This window comes from Zonotrichia leucophrys, chromosome 8 (assembly GCF_028769735.1).
Source record: "Zonotrichia leucophrys gambelii isolate GWCS_2022_RI chromosome 8, RI_Zleu_2.0, whole genome shotgun sequence".
NCBI classification, from domain to species: Eukaryota; Metazoa; Chordata; class Aves; order Passeriformes; family Passerellidae; genus Zonotrichia; species Zonotrichia leucophrys.
In genome coordinates, this window is record NC_088178.1 from 4,512,241 (window position 1) to 4,534,152 (window position 21,912).

General features: G+C 53.5%; 1 protein-coding gene across 1 annotated transcript in view; it reads left to right on the forward strand.

Annotated features, from left to right (window-relative positions):
* The first annotated feature begins 6,037 nt into the window (after positions 1-6,037).
* Positions 6,038-21,912, forward strand: part of TNR (tenascin R) — an 80,672-nt gene continuing 64,797 nt past the window's right edge. The window contains exon 1 of the mRNA XM_064720348.1: positions 6,038-6,213. The gene's annotated coding sequence lies outside the window, so the exon portion shown is untranslated. The remainder of the gene's footprint in view (positions 6,214-21,912) is intronic.

The window sequence follows — 21,912 nt, forward strand, 5'->3', positions numbered from 1 at the left end:
TCAATGGCAGGGGTGGGGAGGTGTCAGCACTACCTCTTGGGAGGCAGGAATTTGGGTGAAAGCTTCCAAAAGAAGGCTTCAAGGAGCTTCAGCACCACTTGTTTTGAGCCCACAGGGGCTGTTTGTCTCTTGCCTGTGCTTTAAGGGCTGTTTTTGTTGCTGATAGAGGTGGTCTGCATGTCTGGCACTGCTGGTGGGTGAGAAAGCAAAGCCTCATCACAGGGATGATGCTTTAATGATGTTGAAGTGTTAGCATGACCCCAGACAGGCAAAGAGGCACAGAAGCCAGATTGGAGCTGCCTGCCATGGGTCTCCAGGCATTTCTGAGCATCCAAGGCCTTGCTGCTGTGGGCAGTGAGACAGAGGAGTGAAGACAATGTCCCATAGCACCCAGAGTGCCAGTTTCTTTTTAGAAAGCTGGAACTGTTGTGCTTTGCCAGGGTAAATGTGTCTGGGCTTAGATAAACCCTCTTTTTGGCTTAGCTCTGAGAGCAGGGGTAGATTTTCAGCTTGCTTTGAATGGAAGAGCCTCGATTTACCAAAGGAAGGAGATGCTCTATCCAATGTCTGCTCTCGGTTCCTGCTGCAGCCTGTCTCCATCCTGCTGGGCCAAGGAAGACACTGGTGCCTTCCCCAGCCAATGTTTTGAGGCTGGGGGTGGCAGCCCCATGGCAGAGCCCCCATGGCAGAGCCACCAGGGGCAATCTCTGGGAATTGCCACAGCTCCCTCTGGGCTCCAAGAGGGACCCTCAGGAGAGAGAGCCCCTGCAGGGTGACAGCTCTGTCCCCTCTCTCCATGGCTCCAGCAATCTCACACACAATGGAGAGGTGGTTGGGAATGTGTCTGAGCACAGGCTGGCAATAGAACAACTGTTAAATGCAGGGAGACACAGCTGATGCCGGGGAGGAGCAGAGAAATCGCTGCCAGCAGCAGCCTGGAACCCAAGGATGGGGCAGGGCTTTGCAGCCACTCTCCCCAACCTCAGTGATGCCCCATGGGTGTCTGTCTTCTCCTGGGCAAGCTCGAGGAGGGGCTGGAGACAGAGAAAGGTGGGGACAAGACCAACACTTAATGCCAGCAGCTGCCACATCCTTGTGCCCTCAAGGTTCAATGTGTCTCCATGCTCTCGGCATCAAAGCTGGGCCTGTCCTTAACATGCAAAATCAAGGAATCCATCTGGTTTCTTGTGTGCTCCTGTGATCCCTGAGCACAGGTCTGTGGGATGTTTGCTGAAAAGCCTCCTCTCCTAATGGCTGTTATATATACAGGGATGTTGGCTAAACACACCTGCTGCAGCAGCTGGGCCTCACATCAATGCTGATATCAATATAAATATTGATATTTATTCACATGTAAAACATTGGAAACTGCTTGGTCACTACCAGACAAACTTCCCCTGGCTGCACAGCAAAGATGTTTGCTTCTGCCCACAAGGCCAAAGCTGACACAGCCTCAGGGGCAGCACAGGTTGGAGCTGCCAGCACACCACCCACCTGAGCTTGCCTGCATTTCCCACCACTGCAGCATCTCAAGCTCTTTCTCCTCTCCTTTGGAAACACAACCTGCACTGAAGGAGCTCTTTGCAGTGCACTGGGGAGTGCCTTTCCCAGCCCATCCCCAGGAGGATTGAAGCCCTGGGGGTAAGCCCTAACACAGCACCTGAGCTGCCTTGCCATATAGCTCACATCTGTTTTGTGGGATGGTTTTTTGGCTCTGTTCTGTGGCCATTTTCCAAACCCTTGCCAGCACTCACATTCTATGACAGCAGATAATCTGGAGGCTTTGATTGAAGGGTTTATTGCTCTCGTGATTACAGTCAAACCTTTTTTAATATCTCTTTGGTTTACAGTGTGCTGCTCCCTCTTACTGCAGCCCCTGTGTATCCTGCAAGCTCCTGCTGCCAGCCCCCCATGGCCCCTTACTCTGAGCATCCTGCCAGGGCCCTGAGCACCCCATCCATGGCTTCAATTATCTCCCCAGAGCTCCAAACTTCCACCCTAGAACCACCTAAACCCAAGAATCCACCCAGAGCCCTAAGAACTTCCCCCCACCATAACCCAAACCTACCCGAGATCCCCAAATATCTCCACAGCCCTGATCATCTCCCAGTGGGGTTCAAAGGGGCTGCAGTGCCTGCTCCCCAAATCTACCCAAGGTCCCCAAATATCTCCACAGCCTTGAGCATCTCCCAATGGGGTTCAAAGGGGCTGCAGTGCCTGCTCCTCAAATCTACCCAAGGTCCCCAAATATCTCCACAGCCTTGAGCATCCTCCCCACAGGTTCCAAAGGGCTGCAGTGCCTGGGATGCTGCCGTGCCCAGACCGAGCCCTCCGGGACTGTTCAGCCTTCCCGAGGGGAAGGCGGTGCCTGTCCGTGTCTATAATTGAAATAGATGGAATCAGGACAGATCAACATCTAATTCCTCGCCTGGGTGAGTGGAGACATATGTTTAATTTTCTGGTGATTGGGGCTGGGAGCCACGCTGGTTCTTGTGTGTGCAGGGGAGGGAGGATGGCGCTGCCGGGGCTGGCCCCGCTCTGCACCAGAGCTGCTCCCCGGGGCTGCCGTCCCTCCCAGAAGGAATCAAAGGCATCTCCCCAACTTTTTCTGCAGAATTCCCATTGCCACGCACCTCCAGGGAAGAAGCAAGGATGTTAAAGCCCAGGGAAGTGGGCGGGCGCTGGCTGCAGATCTGTTTTCACACAAGTTTTTTTTGAGAGAGGAGCAGCAGGAGGGGAGGAATGGGAACAGCAGCGTTTCACTGCTGGGCTTGCCCCCCCAAAACTGCACAGGGAAGAGATCCTGGGGCTTTCAGGCCAGTCCAGAAGGTCTCATTCACTGCAGAGTGCTTTTCCTGTCACTGGAGTGATGGAAACCCATGAGGCTCAATCCCCACTGGCACCAGCAAGGCAGGCTTGTGGAACATGAGGGGGCCTGTGCTGTGTGGGTGATTATTGCCCAGAGTCCCAAAGTGAGCATGAGCAAAACAGAGAGAAAAGGGATTTGAAATTATCTCCCAAACAACTTTTCTAAATTAAGGTCTCTAGTTCTTCCCAGCATGGCCCCCCAGGGACCCCTTCAGACCATCCATGCCTCCTGCAAGCCACATGCTCTTTCCTCCAGAGACCATTCCATGGAAAACTTCTTGTATTGGCCACAAAACAAGCTGGTGTCCCATTTTGGGGTGCACTTTGCTCTGAAGTACATGTAAGAGCAAGGGGTTTTGTCTATCTCTCCTCATCATCATTAAGGTTTCATTAAGGACCCTCAAACAGGGGTGACACCTTTGGGCTCTGCTTGACCCTGCTTTTCCCTTGCCAAAAGGAATAACCTTCACAGGAATTGGAGCATGTGGGTTTCACAGCCAGGCACCTGCTCTGAGGAACTTGACTGAGAAACTCCTTAGTGTGTGGTCACACTCAAAACAGGTGAGTTTGGGGACATTGCCCTTGACTTTGACTTGCAGGCTCATTGTTATGACTGGGCAGTGACTCCGCCAGCTGGAGAAAGCCAGGAGGGCCTGATCAGCTGTTCCAGTCTTGCTTACATGTGGCTTCTTGGGCTTTTTTCCATCATCAGTGTGGTCCAAGGAAAGTGATTTTGGTCATGCTGGTACATCTGTAGAGCCAAAGCTGAAATAACTCATTTCCAACTTTTGCATGATAGTGATGCCTTAGGCTTTAGCTTTTATATTTTTCAGATTCTGTGCTGCTTTAGTGTGTAGTTCTGAGCTTCATATCAGGGGATGGTGAGCTCTGTGCACAGAGCAGGGAGACAAAACAATTCCTGCTCTAGCTGGGGACCAAGGACAAATGATCCAAATCTCAGGCCTAAGAGCACAAACAAAGTGCACTGAAGAGAGAAAAACAAGAAGGATGGGACTTAGTAACCTAAAGCTATTAGACAATTAACTCCAATAGACAACTGACAATTAATTAAAGCTATTAGACAATTAATTCCAATATGCAAATGGAGCAGAACTTATAAAAGTGTGAGACCCTGTGACCAGGTGTCCATTTTGTGACCATTTTGGTTCATCTTGGGTGAAGCCCTGGCTGGGGTCTTGTGCTGCCCAAGGTGGATCCATTGAGACCTTTTAATAAATCTCTGCTTTATTCTTTAACTCTGTTCTAGGTCAGCCTTGACAAGGCATCAATAGTCTGCAAAGTTGTCTCCCAGCTCCCTGGTGGCACTCAGGGTGTAGCTCAGCTCAGACGTTCTCTCCAACGTCTGAGCCCATCCCCAAATCCCTGCTGGCTCCCTCAGGGTGGGTTTAACTCAGTGCAGGATGCCTGTGGGAAGGCACAGGACTCCCCACACATCCAAGTGTGCAGAGATGAACAGCTCATCACTTACCTACAGAGCTGAACAGCTCATCACTATTAATGGCCTTTACACCTCTCATTGAGCTTCCCTTTTATGGAGGTAGGAGGTAAATTAGGTAATTTACCCAAAGCAATGTGGGGAAATTGGGACATGAAATTGTACCTGAGGAGTCATGGACCATTTAGGACCACCTTGTAGCTGTGACTGAAAAAGGTCTGTTTTAACATACCAGGACACAGTCTCCAACCTGAGGAGGTAGCTTGCCAAGAAACCTATCCAAGTTTTGTGCAGAATTAGGTGGAATTGCTCTTCTCAACTTCGGTTCACCAGCTCAGCTGTGAAAAAATACTTTCTACTGTCAACAGTGCTATTCATTGTTGAGCAAAAAGCTTTTGGAGGCTCATTGCTTTCAGTATTCAGGTAGGTTATGATGTTAAAAGGAATTAGAGTGCTCCAAATATGCTGTGGCTACCTGCTCCCTCCTCCCCAGGCAGCTCTGTTCCCCTGTCATGTACAATGGATACCCCAACCTCCTAGCTGGGTAACAACCTTCCCCCCATAATATTAATTAAACTTTGGGGGGTTGGGGGGTATCAGAACCCAGAGTTTTGGGTAATACCCACATCTGTTCTGTAGTATTACAGGATTCCAGAATGTTTAGGTTGGAAGGGGGTTTAAAGACCATCTCATTCCACCTCAGAAGACCAGGCTGCTCCAAGCTCCATCCAGCCTGGCCTTGGACACTTCCAGGGATGGGGCAGGCAAAGCCTCTCTGAACAACCTGTGCAGGACCTCAGTTCCCTCACAGGGAAGAATTTCTTCCTAATATCCTATCTATATCCAAATATCTCATATTCCTCCATCTCCTGTCACTCCATCCCCCTGTCCAAAGCCCTCTCTTTGGAGCCCCTACAGGCACTGGAAGGGGCTCTAAGCTCTCCCTGGATCTTCTCTTCTCCAGGCTGACCAAGGCCAGCTCTGCCAACCTTCCCTCACAGCAGAGCTATCCCAGCCCTCTGACCACTCCTGTGCCTGGATTTGCACCCAGACCCCCACAAGGCTGAGAGGTCAAACTCAGTTGGCTCTCACTTTGTTTGCACCCCATTTTACCCCTTTCCCCCTGTCCTCTGTCCCTCCCGTTCTGTCCCGCTGCCCCGGAGCCGTGTCCAGGACCCCGCCCGCCGTGCCCCTCGCACCCTCCTGTTTTCTAAGGCAAACAGGAGGAAGAGGATGGCTACCAGAAAAAGTGGATTGAGAAGAGGAGTCGAGCGGATACATCCCAGGGGGTCGAACTCGCATTCGTATGGGGATAGTTTTTCTGAGTCGGGGGCTATTTGGGCGACTCAAAAGTTTAGTGCAGTTAGGAGGATGCTTAGAGTCGGTGATAGGGCCAGTATGAATAGGATTATGTTTATTACTCTTCTCTGGGCTTAAACCAGGTTCTAAGGATTGGAAGTCGATTGTAATTAATACACTAGAAGAGTAAGATCTCTATAAGTAGGGGGTGCGGGGGCCCGGTGGCGGTGGGAGGGCTGCGGCGGCGGTGCCGCCCGGCTGCGCGGGTGGGATTTTCCTCCTGCCGCCTCTCTCTGCCCGCTAGGCGGCTGCGGGCGTGCGGGAGAGCCCGGAGCGGGGAGCGGGAGCAGGGGAGAGCCAGGAAAAAAAACGGGGGGCGGGGGGGGGGGAACCGAGCTGCTGAAATTTAAGGAGAGGACGGAGCGGCAGCGAGGCAGTGCCGGGGTCGCTGCTCTCGGCCGCAGCAGCCACAGGGGCTGCGGTGCCAGCGAGGGCGCCAGGCCGAGCCCGGGCACCCGCGGAGCGGGGCCGCCCCACGAGCATCCCGGCGGCAGCAGCAGGAGCGGCCCGGCTCGGCCCGGCCCGGCCCGGTGAGTGTGCTCAGCACCGCGGACAGCTCCGCGCCCCGCGCTCCGACTTCGCGTTCCGGGCTCGGAGCTCCGCGCTCCGGGCTTCGTGCCCCGGCTCCGCGGTACCGCGCTCCGCAGGCTGGGCTCCGCGCTCCGCGGCGCTGAGCTCCGTGTCACCGCTCCGAGCTCTGTGTTACAGCTGCGAGCTCCGCGCTCCGGGCTCCGTGTCACCGCTCCGAGCTCCGCGCCGCTCTGCCCCGCGCTCCGCGGGCAAAGCTCACGGCGCTCCGCGGGCACAGCTCACGGCTCTCCGCGCTCCGCTGCCCCAGCCGTGCCCGGCCCCGGCTGCCCGTGCTCTCTGCTGTGTGCGCTGCCCCTCTCTCTCCAGCCCAGCGGAGTTGAGTGCGGAGGAAGCGGCGGAGGGAAGGAGGGAGCCGCGATTCCCCCGCCGCGCCGCGGGGTCTGCCCGGCCCGGCCGCGGGCGAGGGGAGAGGGGGTCTGTTGGTTGTTTTTGGGGGTGGTAAAGGCTGCCTGCACTTTGTGCAAGTTCCTTTTGTGGCTGGAATGAGATGGAAGAAATTTGGCTCTCGGCACCTGCGTCACATGGAGACAGTTCGTGGGGGGAGGAGGCTCCTTGCTGCATCCTTGCAGGCAGCGCTGGGGGCTCATTCACACCCCGTCCCCGCCAAAGCCGGGCTCCATCTCTCCTTCCCAGCCCGCTGCCTCCCTTCTGCCCACGACTCCCACTCCCCGCGGGGGCAGCAGCATCCTCAGCGGCATCCCCAACTCCGGGAGCTGGGAGCAAACCCGAGCAGCCTCTCCATCCCTCCTTCCCTGGATGCTGTCGGCGAACGCGGAGTCCACCCAGGCTCTGCCGAGCCTTAGCCGCGGCTTTCTGCTTCAATTCACCAAAGTTTGAACGCGGTTTTTGCCTGCTCAAGCAGCAAGGCTGCTTTTCCGGAGGCGAGTTGAGCCCTGGAAGAGGGGAGAGCTTTGGGCTGGAGGATGCTGCTCCCTAAACCTGAGCACAGCTGCGACTTCCGAAGGCAGGGAGCGGAGCCTGCTTGGCCAGGTCACGTCTGGCGGAGGGGTGGATGGAGCACCTGGAGGAGGAAGGGACGCCGAGGGCGTGTCTGAGGAACGCATTAATTAGGCGAGCTTCATTAGCAGTCACCTGCTGTGGCTTCTGACAGAATCCATCCACCCGGAGAGGCGGAGAAGGCTGAGCCCAGTGCGGGGATCCTTCTGGAGCGGCAGGGGGCTCGATGGAAGGAAGCATCCCTGTGTCCTGCCGTCCTGGCTGGAAATGGGCTGCACCTCGCCTCTTTAAGCTCCTGCTTGTGTATGGGCTGGGCGGCTGAGAGCAGCTGAGAGCAGACATCTCCCATCAAGGACGGGTCACATTTGGGCACTGGTTTCTGCCTCTGCATCCCTGTGGGACGTGTGTCTGCAGGCAGGGAAACTGAGGAATGGGCAAGAGGAGGAGGCTTGGCAGGCAGGCAGGAGGCTCAGAGGGGCTTTTCCTGCACCCTCGCTGGAGCATGAGGGGTTTCTCTGAATCTCAGGTGCTCTCAGCAATGAGCCACAAATGCCCGGGTTTGTACAAGGCTGGGTGAGGGAGAGGGGCCCCGGAGCCCTGCCAGTCCCACCGGGTCCTTCTCCCCGTGATGTCTGCTCAGGAGCTGGGCTTCTCCTGCAGGGGTGAATCCATCTCTAGGACCACAGAGCCAGGAAAAGCCCTGCTGGCTGCTGGGGCTCGTGGTGCTGGTGCTGGGTTTGGCTGCAAAGCCTGGCAAACAAGCATGAAGAGGCAGCTTGTTTCTGGGCTGAGCTTGAGATTTCCCCTGGGCTCCCATGTTTGTGGGGCTGTTTGTGGGGTGCAGAGCCACTCCCATGGAGAACTCCCTGCTCTGCCCTGCACCCCAAGTCAGGTGGATTTGAGCATCAGCAAGGTGAAGCTGCAGGGACAGTTTGTCACCATGGATCTCGTGCTGTTCTCCTGATGGTGGTGCTCCAAGCTCCCCAATCCCCCTAAAACAGCTCAAAACCGTGTTGAGAAGTGGGAACCAATCCTATGGGAGCCTGACAGAGCTGCAGCTCTGACTGCCTCACCCACAGCTCCTGGGGGGTAACAGGCACCCAAACCTGCTGGGCTGGAGGGCTGCAGCTCCTGCCCTGGCACAGGGTGTCTGTTCGGTTCCCAGCCTCTCCTTGCTGCTGTTCATCTTGTCAGAGCCCACAGCAAACGCAATAAAACCACAGAAAAAGGCTAATTAACAAGTACAAGCATGCAGGGTGTAAAGTAGATGTTTAACCTTATTATATAAACAAACATAAAGGAGACATAAATTAGGCGGGGGAAGAAGTCAATTCATTGATGGAACTGCCCAGGCAGAAGAGATAAAGGCAGCAGGAGGCAGCTGAGGGACAGGGACACTATGCAGCCAGAGCCTGGAATCCTCTCTGCTGTTAATTGTGCCACTAATGAGAAACAAAATGTCAATGGCCTTAGATCCTGCTCCATCCCTAAGGTGGTCCCACAGCCAGGGTCAAAATCCCAGAGAGGGTAAATCTGGGCCTGTTTGGGTGCTCCCAGCTGTGTCTCAGCCCAGTTTCTGGCTGAGGTCACTGGGAGGTGGTTGCTGAGTGCCATGGCTGTAACTACCAATATTAAAATCTGGTAGGTTTGACCACAGCATCTCAGAAAACCTACTTCTTCTCAAACCACCAGTGCTGGAAGCTCAGGCTCTCTGCACCCCCTGTTTGACAGCACCATTGGTTCCTGCTCTTCCCTCACCCACCACACTGCTCCAGAAATAAAATAGGGAAATCAGAAGGGATGGGGATAGGAAATGAAAAAAACAAAATAGAAAACAGAGCACAGGTTCAGCAGGTGCCATTTGTCTGTCTCTTGTTCTGGAAGGGGTTTTCCCCTCATCAGTTCCTATCCCACAGGGCAGGTCCAGTCTCCCTTACAGATGTGCCTGAAATGAGCCCTGGGATGCCCAGCACCATCTCAGCTGACTTTCACTCCAGGATTTTCCCTGTTGCCTGCCCCAAGGGAGGTGCTTCAGCTGGGTTCCATGGGCACTGAGAGGGCATCTCCCCTCCATCACCCCTGACTCACCTAGCCAAAGGAATGTCACTGAGCAGTATTTCCCATTGGGAAACAGTCAAAGGAACATCCTTCCTTGGCAAAATCTCAGCACCAACCATCCCATCCTCAGGCTGAGACCCCTCTCCTCCTGTGCCTTCCTATTTCCCCCAGCTTGTTGTCTTCCTCCCAGAGCTCAATTTAATTTTCCCTTTATAATTAGCCATCACAATTTCTCCCAGCAGCTTCTTGATGAGTCCCAGGTAATTGTTTGGTTATTTCTCACCCCTCTTTTATTTTCCTTGCTACTTTTAAATGTCAAAGCCTGGTATTTCCATAATTCCCATGCCCAGGGCAGGAACCTTGGCAAGGTGCAGGCAGCAAAGCTGAATCCTGGCTTCCAGCAGCTGCCTTCAGTAAAACACAGTGATTTTAACCAGCCACCATGGAGAGCTTGTCCTGCTGGCACATCTGGGATGGCAGAGGTTGGGAAGAGATGAGCAGGTGGGGGATCAGAGCTGTGGGATGGCACATGTTCCATCTCCTCCTTCTCCTGTGTGGGGGATCAGAGCTGTTGGATGTTCCATCTCCTCCTTCTCTGTGGGGTTTGATGCTCTGGTGGTGGTCGCTGCCAAATTTACTGGTGGGATGTTAAATTCCCCCCTCATGCTCCCTGGGGTGGCTGGGGCTTAGGAAGGGGTCTGGATTCCACCAAAATCACCAGAAAAAGGACAGTAGAAGGTCCCTGCTGAGGTCCCTTTCCTTAGGAGGTGAGCAGAGATCTTCATCCAAACATTGTCCTGCTGAGCTGTTTGGGTTTGTGGGCAGCTTGACCCAGGACATGCTAGAAACCATCCCAGCTACAACCTCAGACCTCCCTGCCTCTCCCTTCCCTCTCCCTCTCTCTCTCTCAGCTTTGTTGCTAAATAAACCCTTTTGGGAGAGATTTCTGCTCCCCATCTCTTTCCTTGAGGTGCATGGAGCTCCAGCAGGTCACCATGGGGAAGGTGAGACCTGGAGCCTGTTGCCAGCCTGTGGTGGTGTGGATCATTGCTGGAGAGATTATCCAGGGGTGTTCAACTGGCACCTGGGTGGATGTGGGATGTTCCTTTGGGCCAGTCAGAACTCCCTGTCCTGTTGGAACTACAAATCCCACACACTTTGGGGAAATGAGATGCTTGTAGCTGCTCCACATGTAGGAAATGGTAATGGCCGCTCTCCTGAAGGATGGTTTGGCAGAGGTGAGGGATTTGCCATCTCCTTCCTCTCCACTCATGAGAGCCATCACAGGAGGGAGAAATTAATTCAGCTCTCTGTCCTTCATCCCCAGGGCAGCTCCCTCCTCTTTCCCCACTCATTTGGGGACAATGTCCCCCTTGGGGTCACTCAGGGCTGGAGGCTGGGGTGCAGCTGGAGGGGCCTGGCAGCAGAACTGCTCCACTGGGTGCTGATATCCCTCTGAAGTGCAGAAATCCCCCCAGGTGGAAGGAAAAAGCCTTGCCCTGCCCTCCTGGCATCCTGGGAGCCAGTGTGGCCATGTCCCAGGGGAAAGCTGCTCTGTTTGCCTCAGCTGGAGCTGCTGTCATTGCTGTGCTCGGCCTGCCTGGGTTTGGGCATTGATTGCCCGCTCAATACTGATGCATTTGGGCTGCTGGTGGAGGGAGGAGGCCCTGGGGGATGGCTGTGCCCACCAAGCCAGCATGGGAAGGGCTGGGCTTGGCTCTGCTCTCATGGCTGGCACAGGAGGTGACCCTGAGCCCTGCCACACCATGCTGGAGCAGGATGGAGGAGCTGCAGCAGGAGCAAGGCATGTCCTGGCTCACACAGAGGTCCCCATGCTGGAGCTCCATCCCCATCGTGTTCCCAGAGCTGCATCCCCAGGAAGGAGATGTTTCCTAGGGAAGCCCTTGAGCCTTTCCCTGATGGCTCCTTGGTTTTGGCTTGTTAGTCAGCAGAAATCACCAAAAACGGGGATTCCTGAAGTGCGATGTTTATTTTCCTCCTTTTTTGGGCGTTTTTTTGGGGGGGTTTTGGGGTTTTTTTTTTTGGGTGATGAGTCTCCAATCCCCGTGGGGTTTTGCAGCCTCGCTTGGCTGATCAGCACAGTCGGGAACAAGTCCTGTCGATGGATGGAGCCCATCGTGTCCCTGCTGGATAACCGGGGACGAGCAGGGTGCATCGCCCGGGGCGGCTCCGCTCCCTGCGGACAGAGCCTGCCCGGTAATTAAAATGCAGATTGATTGGATTCGATCTGCTTGCTGTCCCTTGGGCAAGCCAGGGACACGTTTGTCGTGGGGATCGGTGTCCTGCCAGCCCCTCACCTAAAGCGCGCTCTGCTCGCAGAGAGGCTTAAAAGAAAATCCCTCTGCAAAGCATCAGCATTAAGCTCGTCTTTAATTACGCAGTTAATTTATTGCGTAGCGCCAGTAACAATGTAAACCAGGCGAACGGCTGCGAGATAGCGCGCCGAGAATTGCCTCGTTTGGTAAATAATTTCAACCTAAGTAATTATTTCCTGCAAGGGGGAGGATGCTGGGAGCACCCTGGGGGCTTTTGTGGCCGCAGGAGGGATGAGCTGGGGGTGTAATTCCTCATTAATTACTCGGTCTGACAGGCACCCATCACCGCGGGCACCCCAGGACAACCCCGGGCTCCCCGCAGGTGCTTTCAGTGCTGCCCTGGGGAACCACTGGCAGCACTGCTGGGCACAGGTTGGTTGGTTTTCCTTTGGGTTGTTTCCGGTTTTTATTCTTTTCTTCTCCAATTTCGACCAATCTGCTTGTCATGCTATTAAGGCAGCATCCCCTTTTGCCAGCCGTGCTTAATGAGGACTAATTGCAGTGATGAAGGTGCGGGGCTCTGCTCCAGCATCCCTGCCACCTGACGCTGGTGCCACTGCTGCCCGCACCCTAAACTCCTCCAGCTGCTTTATTTTCTGTAGGAAACCTGCTTTAGATGGAGCTGCTCCATTTGTGTTCCCCCCTTGTGCTCCTTCTCCAGCTCATCCTGCTCTCCCTCCTCCCCGGCTCCATCCCCGCTCCATCCCAGCCCTCCCCGGCTCCATCCCAGCCCTCCCCGGCTTTCCCCATTGCTCTCCCTCTCTCCGAGCCTTTGTTTGCCCCGGTGTAAAAGCGCCATTGATGCCACTGGGCGCTGATATGAACAGAGTCTCTCTCCGGCTCTCCAGATGGGCACCCCGGCTCAATCCGCGTCCTGTTCTCCACTGGGGAGTGACAATGAACTCGGGCGGCACTGAGAGACGGAGAAAGGGCCGCTCTGTGCTCGGGGAGACAGCCCTGTCCCCGCGGCCAAAATAACTCCACTTGTTTTATTTATCAACTCCGGGGGCACGGGCTGTGAGTGGCATACAGATGTTGCCACAGCTGGCTCTGCCAGCCTGACGTGCCTGGGACCGGTCCCGTGTGGAGCAGGGGATGCTCTGCAGTGTCCGTGCCTCGGCAGCCCCTGGACGGTGTTTTAAAATAAAACTGAGGGTATTTCCATGGCCAAGGGGGCTCCAGCTACAATATCCCGAACCTCAGCTGGCCTGGACCCCAGAGAAGCTCACACAGAGCCTGGGCCAGCTCAGCTTCTGCTCAGCAGCTCCAGAGTTGGCAACAGAGAAGGAAAGTCCTTCTTCATGGTGTGTGTGCACACCCAAAATGAAAGGACAGGTGATGGAAGCTGAAGTGATTTTCTCCTGCTCCCTCCCCTCACTAACGCAGCCTCCCTCCCTCTCTTCCTCCCTCTCTCACTCTCTGCTCTCCCACGAGTGAATTGGATTAGTCACCTTCTTAATTAACTGTGCTGGTGTGAGCTCTATTAGGTATTAAATGTTTGTCACAATCCAATTTCAGAAATCCATCCAGCAGGGCAGGGTTTGGAGGCACTGGGTGGCTGCAGCTCCCACTCTGGGGCTGGAGGAGATTGGGGGGACTGGGGGTGTAACCCCACCCTCAGCTTCTGGGTACCCCACAGGCTCGTTTTGCCCTTGGGAAAAGGTCGTCCCAGCCCTCTCAGTGGGCATAGACACAAAGCTGGCACTCCAGGGAGAGGCAGAGCTGTCCCCACGCAGCCCCAAGCCCCAGAGATGGAAATCAGGCTGGAGCTGGGTGTGAATCCCGGCTGGAGCTGTGCTCCAGGGCCCTGCCAGCAGCACTGGGGCTGAGCTGGGTGAGCTCAGCCCTTTGGGGGATTTGGGCTGCCCTGCTGAGCCCTGCAGGCCTGCAGGATGCTGTGTGGAGCTGGCATCAGCATCCCCAGCAGCCGGGGCAGGGCTCCTTTGAATGAACACCACACTGGCAGTGAATGAGTTTAGCTCCAGCTGTAGAGCCTGTCCAGCTCCTGAGAATGGGCACAGCTCATCCCCTGCAGCCCCAGCACAGCCCAGACCCCTCTCTCAGGGCAGGAGGTGTCCCAGGCTCCCCAGCTCATCCTGTGTCTCCATCACTGCTCAGCTCTTTCATCTTTGTCTCAGACAGCTCCTAATCCATAACAAACTTTCACCTCTCATCTCAGTTCCCTTAATAGCCTCTGCAGAAGGACTTTATTAAAGCCTGGTGGAAGCTCTGAATTCATTACAGCTCCTTATGCTCCACCACACCTGCTTTGCTGCTTCCCTGGGGTCAGGGCTCTGCTGGTTTATGTGGGCCCTAAGGAGCACTTGGGGTTGTTTTTTCCCAGCCCAGATTATTATTTATCATTTTTATGTCTCTGTTAATGATGTCTCATTCATTATTTATTATTTTAATTGAATTTGTTTTCTCCCTGCACTAAATGGTGAGGCTCACTGGCCTCCTTTATGTGTTTTGTCACAGAGGAGTTGAAGCACTAACTGGACAGGTGGGCACAGCATCATTTTGCACAGGGAATTCTGTGCTGTTCAGCATTTTGGGTCTAAAAAAATCCTCTTGAGTGAATCCTGTAGGTACCCAGGGGGTCACACACCTCATTCCTGAAGTCCTGATGGAGGAGACCACTGTGGGGAGCACCACATTTGCAGCAGTGGCAAAACATCTAATCCCTTTAAATTCCTCCTCATCGATTGTGGCTTTAGAGCTGAATCACTCACTCAGAGGCACAGGAGCTCCCCATGGGCAGTGCAGTGACAGCCTGGGGCCCTCCAGCAGCACAGCAGGCTGCTCCTCACTGCTGTCCCTCCTCTGCATCCCTGATTTCCAGCCTGAAATGGGGATGTTTGCCCAGCCCCAGGCAGGAGGAGCGGGATGCAGGGGCTGATGGGCTGGGGCACTGCCCTGGGAAGCAGCTGGGAGGGTTTGTCCTCCATGGGGGCAGCCTGGGAGAGGCTTTTACAGGTTCCTCATGTCACACATCACCCTCAGGTGTCACATCCTCCATGCAGCCCTGCCTCCCCTCTGAGGGGGATGGAGGGCTTTGGGGGTTATTGATTCCCAGAGCAAGGAACCTGCTGCTCTGGAAGGCTTTTTCTTCCCAGCAATCAATGGAATTGTGTTTATCATTTGACCAGGACAAGTGTTTCACTGATGCAAACAAAGCTGGGCAGAGGGATGGATGGGGGGAGAGCAGATAAGGAGGGTTGGGAGAGGAGAGGCAGTCATGGGAAGGACCCAGAGCAGATGAGAAGTGTTGAGATAAGGAACAGCCCTGCCTTTCCCTGCTCAGGAGAGCAGGAATGGGGCAGGAACCCACCCTGAGCTCTGCAGGGCCCTGTCAGGGGCTGGTGGGCAGGGGGACATCCCTGCCTGCCCAGTGCCATGGATCCATCCAGGCAACTCCTCAGAGAGCACAAAGTTGATTTCCTTAAATTAGCAAGAGTGTGATGGGGGCAGGTTTCCATAGAAATGGGAGCTGGAACAGGCACTGTGAGCCCTGGCAGGGGTGATGCTCTGCCCTGCCCCTCACTGCCAAGGGAGGGCTTCTCCCTGCAGCTTTCAGTGTATTAATTCAAGCAAAAATTAATCTCTTTGTGCTGAAGGTGTTGTTATTCCTGATGCTTTGGTAGATTATTTCTTCTTCCTCCATAGTTTGATTTATGCTGTAAGATCCTCAGGAATGACAAGAGGCAAATGCCCAGCCTCAAAATGTTGGGTTGGCAGTGAGAGCAGGCAGTGGGCTTGGAAAAAAGAGCAGTTTCAAATGTCAGGGGAGTTGGTGTGATGAGGATGTGGTTAACAGAGGGCAGCCAGGCCAGCAGGTTAATGTGCCTACCCTTTGCAGAATGAACCAGGGGACATTTAATGACTCTAAAGAGTGAGGGCTGGGGTTTACATCTGCTCTTTAAAAAGCCTGTTAAATCCCAGGCAATCTCTCACTCATCATATCGCAGCCTCAGCCCTTGTATCCTCCTGGGCAGGAGCGGAGCTGCCTTTCACTCCATCCCAGTGTAAGTGCAGGAGAAACCCTCCCGGGGGTTAAAATTAAACTGGGGTGAAAATTCCTGAGGGATCCCATGAGGGCAGAGCAATAGCCAGCAGGGAAAACCAGATTTATAACAGCACTGGTGGGGACACTGCCCCAGCAGCACCAGGAGCACCACGAGGGAGCTGGGGAAGGGGCATGCCCCCATTGAGCTGGGACAGCAGCACTCCTCCCTGCCCAGGGCCGGGCAGAGCAGAGCAGAGATGGAGCTGCTGGTGCCCCAGGAAGAATGAAGCATTGTGCTGGCTGTGCAGCAGCTGCAGGAGGGATGGAGGGCTGTCCCTGCATCCTGCACATCTGGATGCTGCCCACCGCTGCCCAGCTCCCTCCTGTGCAGCCTGCCTGCATGTGAGGGCATTTCAGGGAGAAATCAGCAGCCCATGGGTGAGGATCCCTGCATTTGCAAGCCTGGCCCTGCCCCAGGGATGAGCTGTTCTCCCACACCAGCAGGGCTTGGCACAGGGTGATGCTGAGTGCACTCAGGCCAGGCTGCAGAGCATCCCTGCCCTCCTCACCCCACAGTGCTGGTTTGAGGCCATCCAGCCCTGAGGGGACCCCCAGGTACCCCCATGCTGGGCAAGGATCCCACCCACACCCCAGCAGGACAGAGGGACCCCCCAAAGCACACACAGGCAGTGCTGGCACCCCATCACTCCACACACAGCCCAGGTCAGCCTGGCCCTGGTGGCTTCTTGATAAATCACTGCCTGGCATGGCTGGGTTGGTGTGACCGTGTTCATGGCGCTCTCAGGTTGAGGGAAGAGATGAGGATCTGACTCCATGTTTCAGAAGGCTGATTTATTATTTTATGATATATATTATATTAAAACTGCACTAAAAGAATAGAAGAAAATATTTCATCAGAAGGCTAGCTAAGAATAGAAGAAGAAGGAATGATAACAAAGGTTTGTGTCTGGGCTCTCTGTCTGGGCCAGCTGACTGTGATTGGCCATTAATAAAAACAACCAACATGAGACCAATCACAGATGCACCTGTTGCATTCCACAGCAGCAGATAATCAATGTTAACTTTTTGTTCCTGAGGCCTCTCAGCTTCTCAGGAGGAAAAATCCTAAGGAAAGGATTTTTCATAAAAGATGTCTGTGACAGGTTGGCACTGGCAGCTTTAGTTCGCAAGCTCCAGGAGTCTGGGTCCCACAGCCCCAGGGGCAGGTAGCGCTCTTGTTGAATTTTGGCACCCCCAGCCCATGGGACAGCCCTGCATCATCCCAATGTGGGATCCAGGGTATGGACTGCACATCATCTCTGACCAATCCTGAGGTGTTTCCCCAGGCCAGCAAGAAAAGAAAAAACAAAAAAAGGCAGCAGGGAGCCCAGGCTGGCTCCTGGGTGTGCAGGGAGCTGGGGCAGGCAGCACATCCCTCTGCTCCTGCTTCTGCCAGGGGCCCTGCAGAGCTGCCCCAGAGGAGCTGCTGAGATTCAGCCCAGCACGGGCTCTCTTCCTCCTAAAATAAGTGTATTTGGGGGATGCCACAGCACAGAAAGCAGCAGGCTTCATAATTTACCTATTCAGTGCCAGCACTGGGCTCACATTAAACAGAACTGCAACAGACTTAAATCTCTGGAGTACAAATTGACCCCAAGCTGGGGATGCTTTCTTCAAAATTATTTTCCCTTTCAAGTCCTTTTTGCCCATGAATGTGTGCACCTCTCTACCCAAATTGCAGGAAAAAAATCTGTTTTATTTTTAGGGAAAGGCACTGGCTGCAGCCACATCAGTTGCTCTGTGTACCTGGGCCCAGCCATAAATCACAGCCCCAGAGAGAACCTGCTTCCCCAACCCCAGGCAATTAGAATTTGCCTCTCATCCCCGTGTGCCAGGGTCCTTTATCCCCACTAATCTTTTATCCTCTCTTGTTATCCCCTTTGGTGTCTAATCCTCTCTCAAATCCCACTAAGCTGCTGACGTGGCTGTGCCCAGACCCAGGGATGAGCCCTGCATCCCAGGCTGGGATGGTTTGGGATGCTCTAGACTCTAACCTGTCACCAGCCAGCCTTATTAGGCTAAAAATTAAACTGGGCTGAAAAATCAGATTTTTGGGGGTATTTCCTCCTGAATTCTGCAGACAGCTGTAGAAATACCTTCCTCACTTGGGCCTGATGAAAGTACTCACTCCAGGTGAGAGAGTGCAGCAAATTGCTGGCTTGGGCTCCACACTGAGGGTGACACCCCAATAATATGAGCAGGAAAAGGGAGCTTCTTGCCTTGCTGCATCTCCTGCAGGGCTTTGCAGAGGGGAAAGCTCCCCTTGCTCCCCCTTGGAGCTGTTCTGTCCCAGCCCCGGGTCCAGCTTGGCAGTGGCACTGCAAACTCCTGGGTGCCAGCCTTCCCCTCCATCACCCACAGGAACCTGCATCCTTTCTTCTCCTTTCCCTTTTTAACTCGTGGTCACTTGGAAATAAATTATTTAATGCAAAGATGGGGGAGGAGGAACGAGCCAGAATCATCCATTCATGATGTATTTGTGGTGTATTTGATATGGAAAGTGTCCCACGATGTCACAGGCAGCAGCATTACTGCTCCTTACTCGGCAATCACCCGGTAATTACTGCATTTCCATTCCCTGGCCTTCCTCCCTGTACCCCACAGCCTCATCCCTGCTAGGGACATCGTGATTGCCCCTAATGACAGTGCTGCAGCTGAATGCCAACATCCCCATTTCCCTGTGATTGGCACCACAGCACAGCTTCAGCCACAGCTAAAGCCACCCTGAGTGAGGGACTCTGGGGCTTGTGGCTCCAGAATTGCTCCCTGGGCTCCTCAGGGTGATGGGGGTGAGAGGAGATGTCCCCTGGTGTGGGAATGTTCCTCACTCGGGGCCACCAGATGTGGGATTTGCAGGCAACCCCAACAAGGGAAGAGATGAGGATCCTGACTCCATGTTTCAGAAGGCTGATTTATTGTTTTATGATATATATTATATTAAATTATGAAAATGTATATTATATATTATATATTGTTATATATTATATTATACATTATATATTATATATCATATATATGATTTATATATTATATATAATATATATTATTTCTATATTATATTAAATGATGATAATAAAGAAAATGATATACTAAAACCATGCTAAAAGAATAGAAGGAAGGATTTCATCAGAAGGCTCGCAAAGAAAGGAATAGAAAAGAATGATAATAAAATCTTGTGACTGACCAGAGAGTCTGAGCCAGCTGACTGTGATTGGCCATTAATTAAAAACAACCACACGAGACCAATCAAAGATGCACCTGTTGCATTCCACAGCAGCAGAAAACCATTGTTAACATTTTGTTCCTGAGGCCTCTCAGCTTCTCAGGAGGAAAGATCCTAGCAAAAGGATTTTTAATAGAACGTCTGTGACACCCTGGGCTGGCCACAGGGACACAGAGTTGTGGCGGCCCCAAAAAGGCTCAGTGGCGTTTTCCCATCAGAGCAGGCAGGGCAGGGATGCTGAAATTGGGGTTTGTTTGGGCAGGAGGGTGCTGCCTGAGCCTTTTCTGCATCAAGAAGTAAAAGACAGCTCTCACAGCACAGGAAATGAATTGAGAAGTCCTTAGGAAGTGCTTGCCATGGCATGAAGTGCTGCTCCTGGTGGTGGAGATCCCTCTGTAAGAGGTGGGATGTGGAGGCAGGTGAGAAGAAACAGAGGGAAGGGTGGAATTCCCACAATTACAATTTCCAGGAGTTAGCAGAGGTACAAACCCAACCCAGCTGCTGAACCCCCCAAAAGGGGCCTGTGGGAGGTTCAGGGTGCTCCCCTTTCCAAAAACCCTCCCAGGGCTGCAAATGCTCCATCCCACCAGGGATGCAGGTGATGGCCATGGGGCCTTCCACCTTGTGTGCCACTCTGCTGGTCCACAGGGAAGAGCCAGAGCATTTTTACAGTAAAAAATTGGTTTTATTGAGGCTGAGGTTTGCTATACTCAGCATAAGGACTCAGCTGGGAGCCCAGGGCTGGGATTAGGAAGGCAGGGAGAAAATGAACCCCTGGAATTTCCCTTATTTGACCCCTTCTTTGGGTTTGCTGAGCACAGATGCAGGTTTTTTTTGGCTGAGTTGGCAGCACGTGGCTGGCAGAGGGCCAGTCCCCAGAGCAGCAGCAGCAGCACTTTGGGGTTTCAGCCTTTCCCTGGGGTGAGCACAGCCAGCGTCAGCGCTAAAAAAAATCAAATGTGACGTGCCAGAGGTGTGAATCAGCAAGAGGAAAATTCCTTCCACTTGGGGAGGGAGAGCAGGCACAGGAATTACAGCCTGGACGCTGTGAGGCAGCTTTGAGTGGGAGAGTGGGAGTAGGGAGGGCAGGGAGCTGTGGTGCAGCAATGGGACCATGGGAATGGGAGCAGCTGATCCTCCAGGCTGGAATTGCAGCTGGGGAAAGCTGCCAGCCTCAGGACATCACTGAAATGTGAGTTTGTCCCCAAACCCAGTGTCCTCTGCAGGGTGGAGCATGCCCAGGGTAAAGGATGCAGGAGCTTGGGTGTCTGTCAGCTGCAGGTTCTTGATATCTGTGCACAGAGCAAAGTCTAACCCAAAAATCAGGCAAAAAGTGCATCAGGGAGGGGATGCACCCACAGTGGAGGATGCTGAGCTCCTGCACCTGGTGCTCCTTTGCCAAAAGGAGCATTTTCTTGCTTTCCAGCTCATCTTGCTGTGTGGGGAGATGGAGAGAGGGCACAGAGGTGAGGCAGCAGTAGCTCCCAGGTAGTGCCTGATGGAGGCCATCAGCAAGATTGATGAGTGGGCAAAGAGACAGGAAAGGGAGGCAGAGGTTAAGGATATAAATACGTAAGGATCTAACCAGGTGCACAGGGTAGAGGCTGGGCAGGAGAGACAGTGGATAAAGCAGGGGGTGCCTGGAGGGCTGGGTAAATGTGCAAGGGGTGAAGGACTCAAAAGGAAAGCCAGGGGGATAAATGAGCAGCAGAATGAGAGCACCAGCAGGAGCTGAAGGCCAGGGAGTGTGGTACCCATGGTGCTGGCCCACTTGGCATCTCTGGAGGGCACAGAAATACAATCAAACCCCAGCATGTCCCAAATGCAGCTCAGTTCCCCCACCAAGCTTTATTTGGCCTCCTGCTTTCCCAGCTATCTGCTCAGACATGAATTCTATGCCCTGAGTGGCAAAAGCTGTTTGAAACAGAGCAAGAAGCTCCTTCAGTGCTCATTCCTCCATTAATGGGCCCCTGGCAGGCTGCACTGCTGATGGCATCACCTGGCACCCTGAAAAGATGCTCCAAAATGTGTCTGCATGCATGCTGCTCCTGTTAACATCCATAATGGGGGTTCTGCTGCTTTTAGGGTGGAGAAAATGCAAAGATGTCTTGGTGTTGGAAAGCTGGAGAGAGGCAGAGTGAAAAAGCAGAAAATCTCCTTTGGCATCTCCTGGAGGAGCAAATCTCCCCTGCCACAGCTGCTCCATGCCCAGCTCTGCTCTTGGCTAACTCCCCTCTCTCCCTCCCACTGGTAGGGGATTAAATGCATTTTTTACAGCAGGTCTGAGGTGGAAAAAACCCCACCTTGATGATTCTTTGCTCTCCCCCACAGCCATCAGGTGTCCACACATCCCACGGGGTCAGATGCTGGTGGGGATCAGGGACAATCCCCTTGTTCTGGACCCTGCAGGGACACCCCTGCCCCAAGGACCTGGCAGCAGTCATGCTCCCCTCATCACTGGAGACAACTTTTTACAACCACTTGGAAAAAAAGTAGCTTTTTACAACAGTTTTTACAACTTCTAGAAGCACTGAGTTGCAGTTCTGGTGTCTCAAAATAGGCTGTCATTAATGTGTCAGCATGGCAGGTCCCACTGGCTGTCAATTATTCTTCTTTATTGTATCAGAGGCACACAGTGAAAGGCAAAGAATGAAATAATCAGTGTGAGACACTCCTCCTAGAGGTGGCAACTGGACTGTCCCTCACAAGATGTTGGGTTTGTGTCCATGAAGTGTTGGTGATGTGAATGCTGCCACCAGTCCCGCCCTGAGACCTGAAAATGTGTCCAACTATTGTAGGGGACCATGGGGACATAGTCATTGTCACTAGCACACCTTCAGTGAAGGAAAATTCTGGGACCTTTCTCCTTCATTTCTCCAGCCTAGGATGCCTCTTGTCCATCCCAAGGCAGGGAGGACCTTGGAGCACCATAGACCCAACAATTCCTATGCAGTTATTGAGAAAATAATTGAGAAAATGGGAAAAAAACCAAAAAATA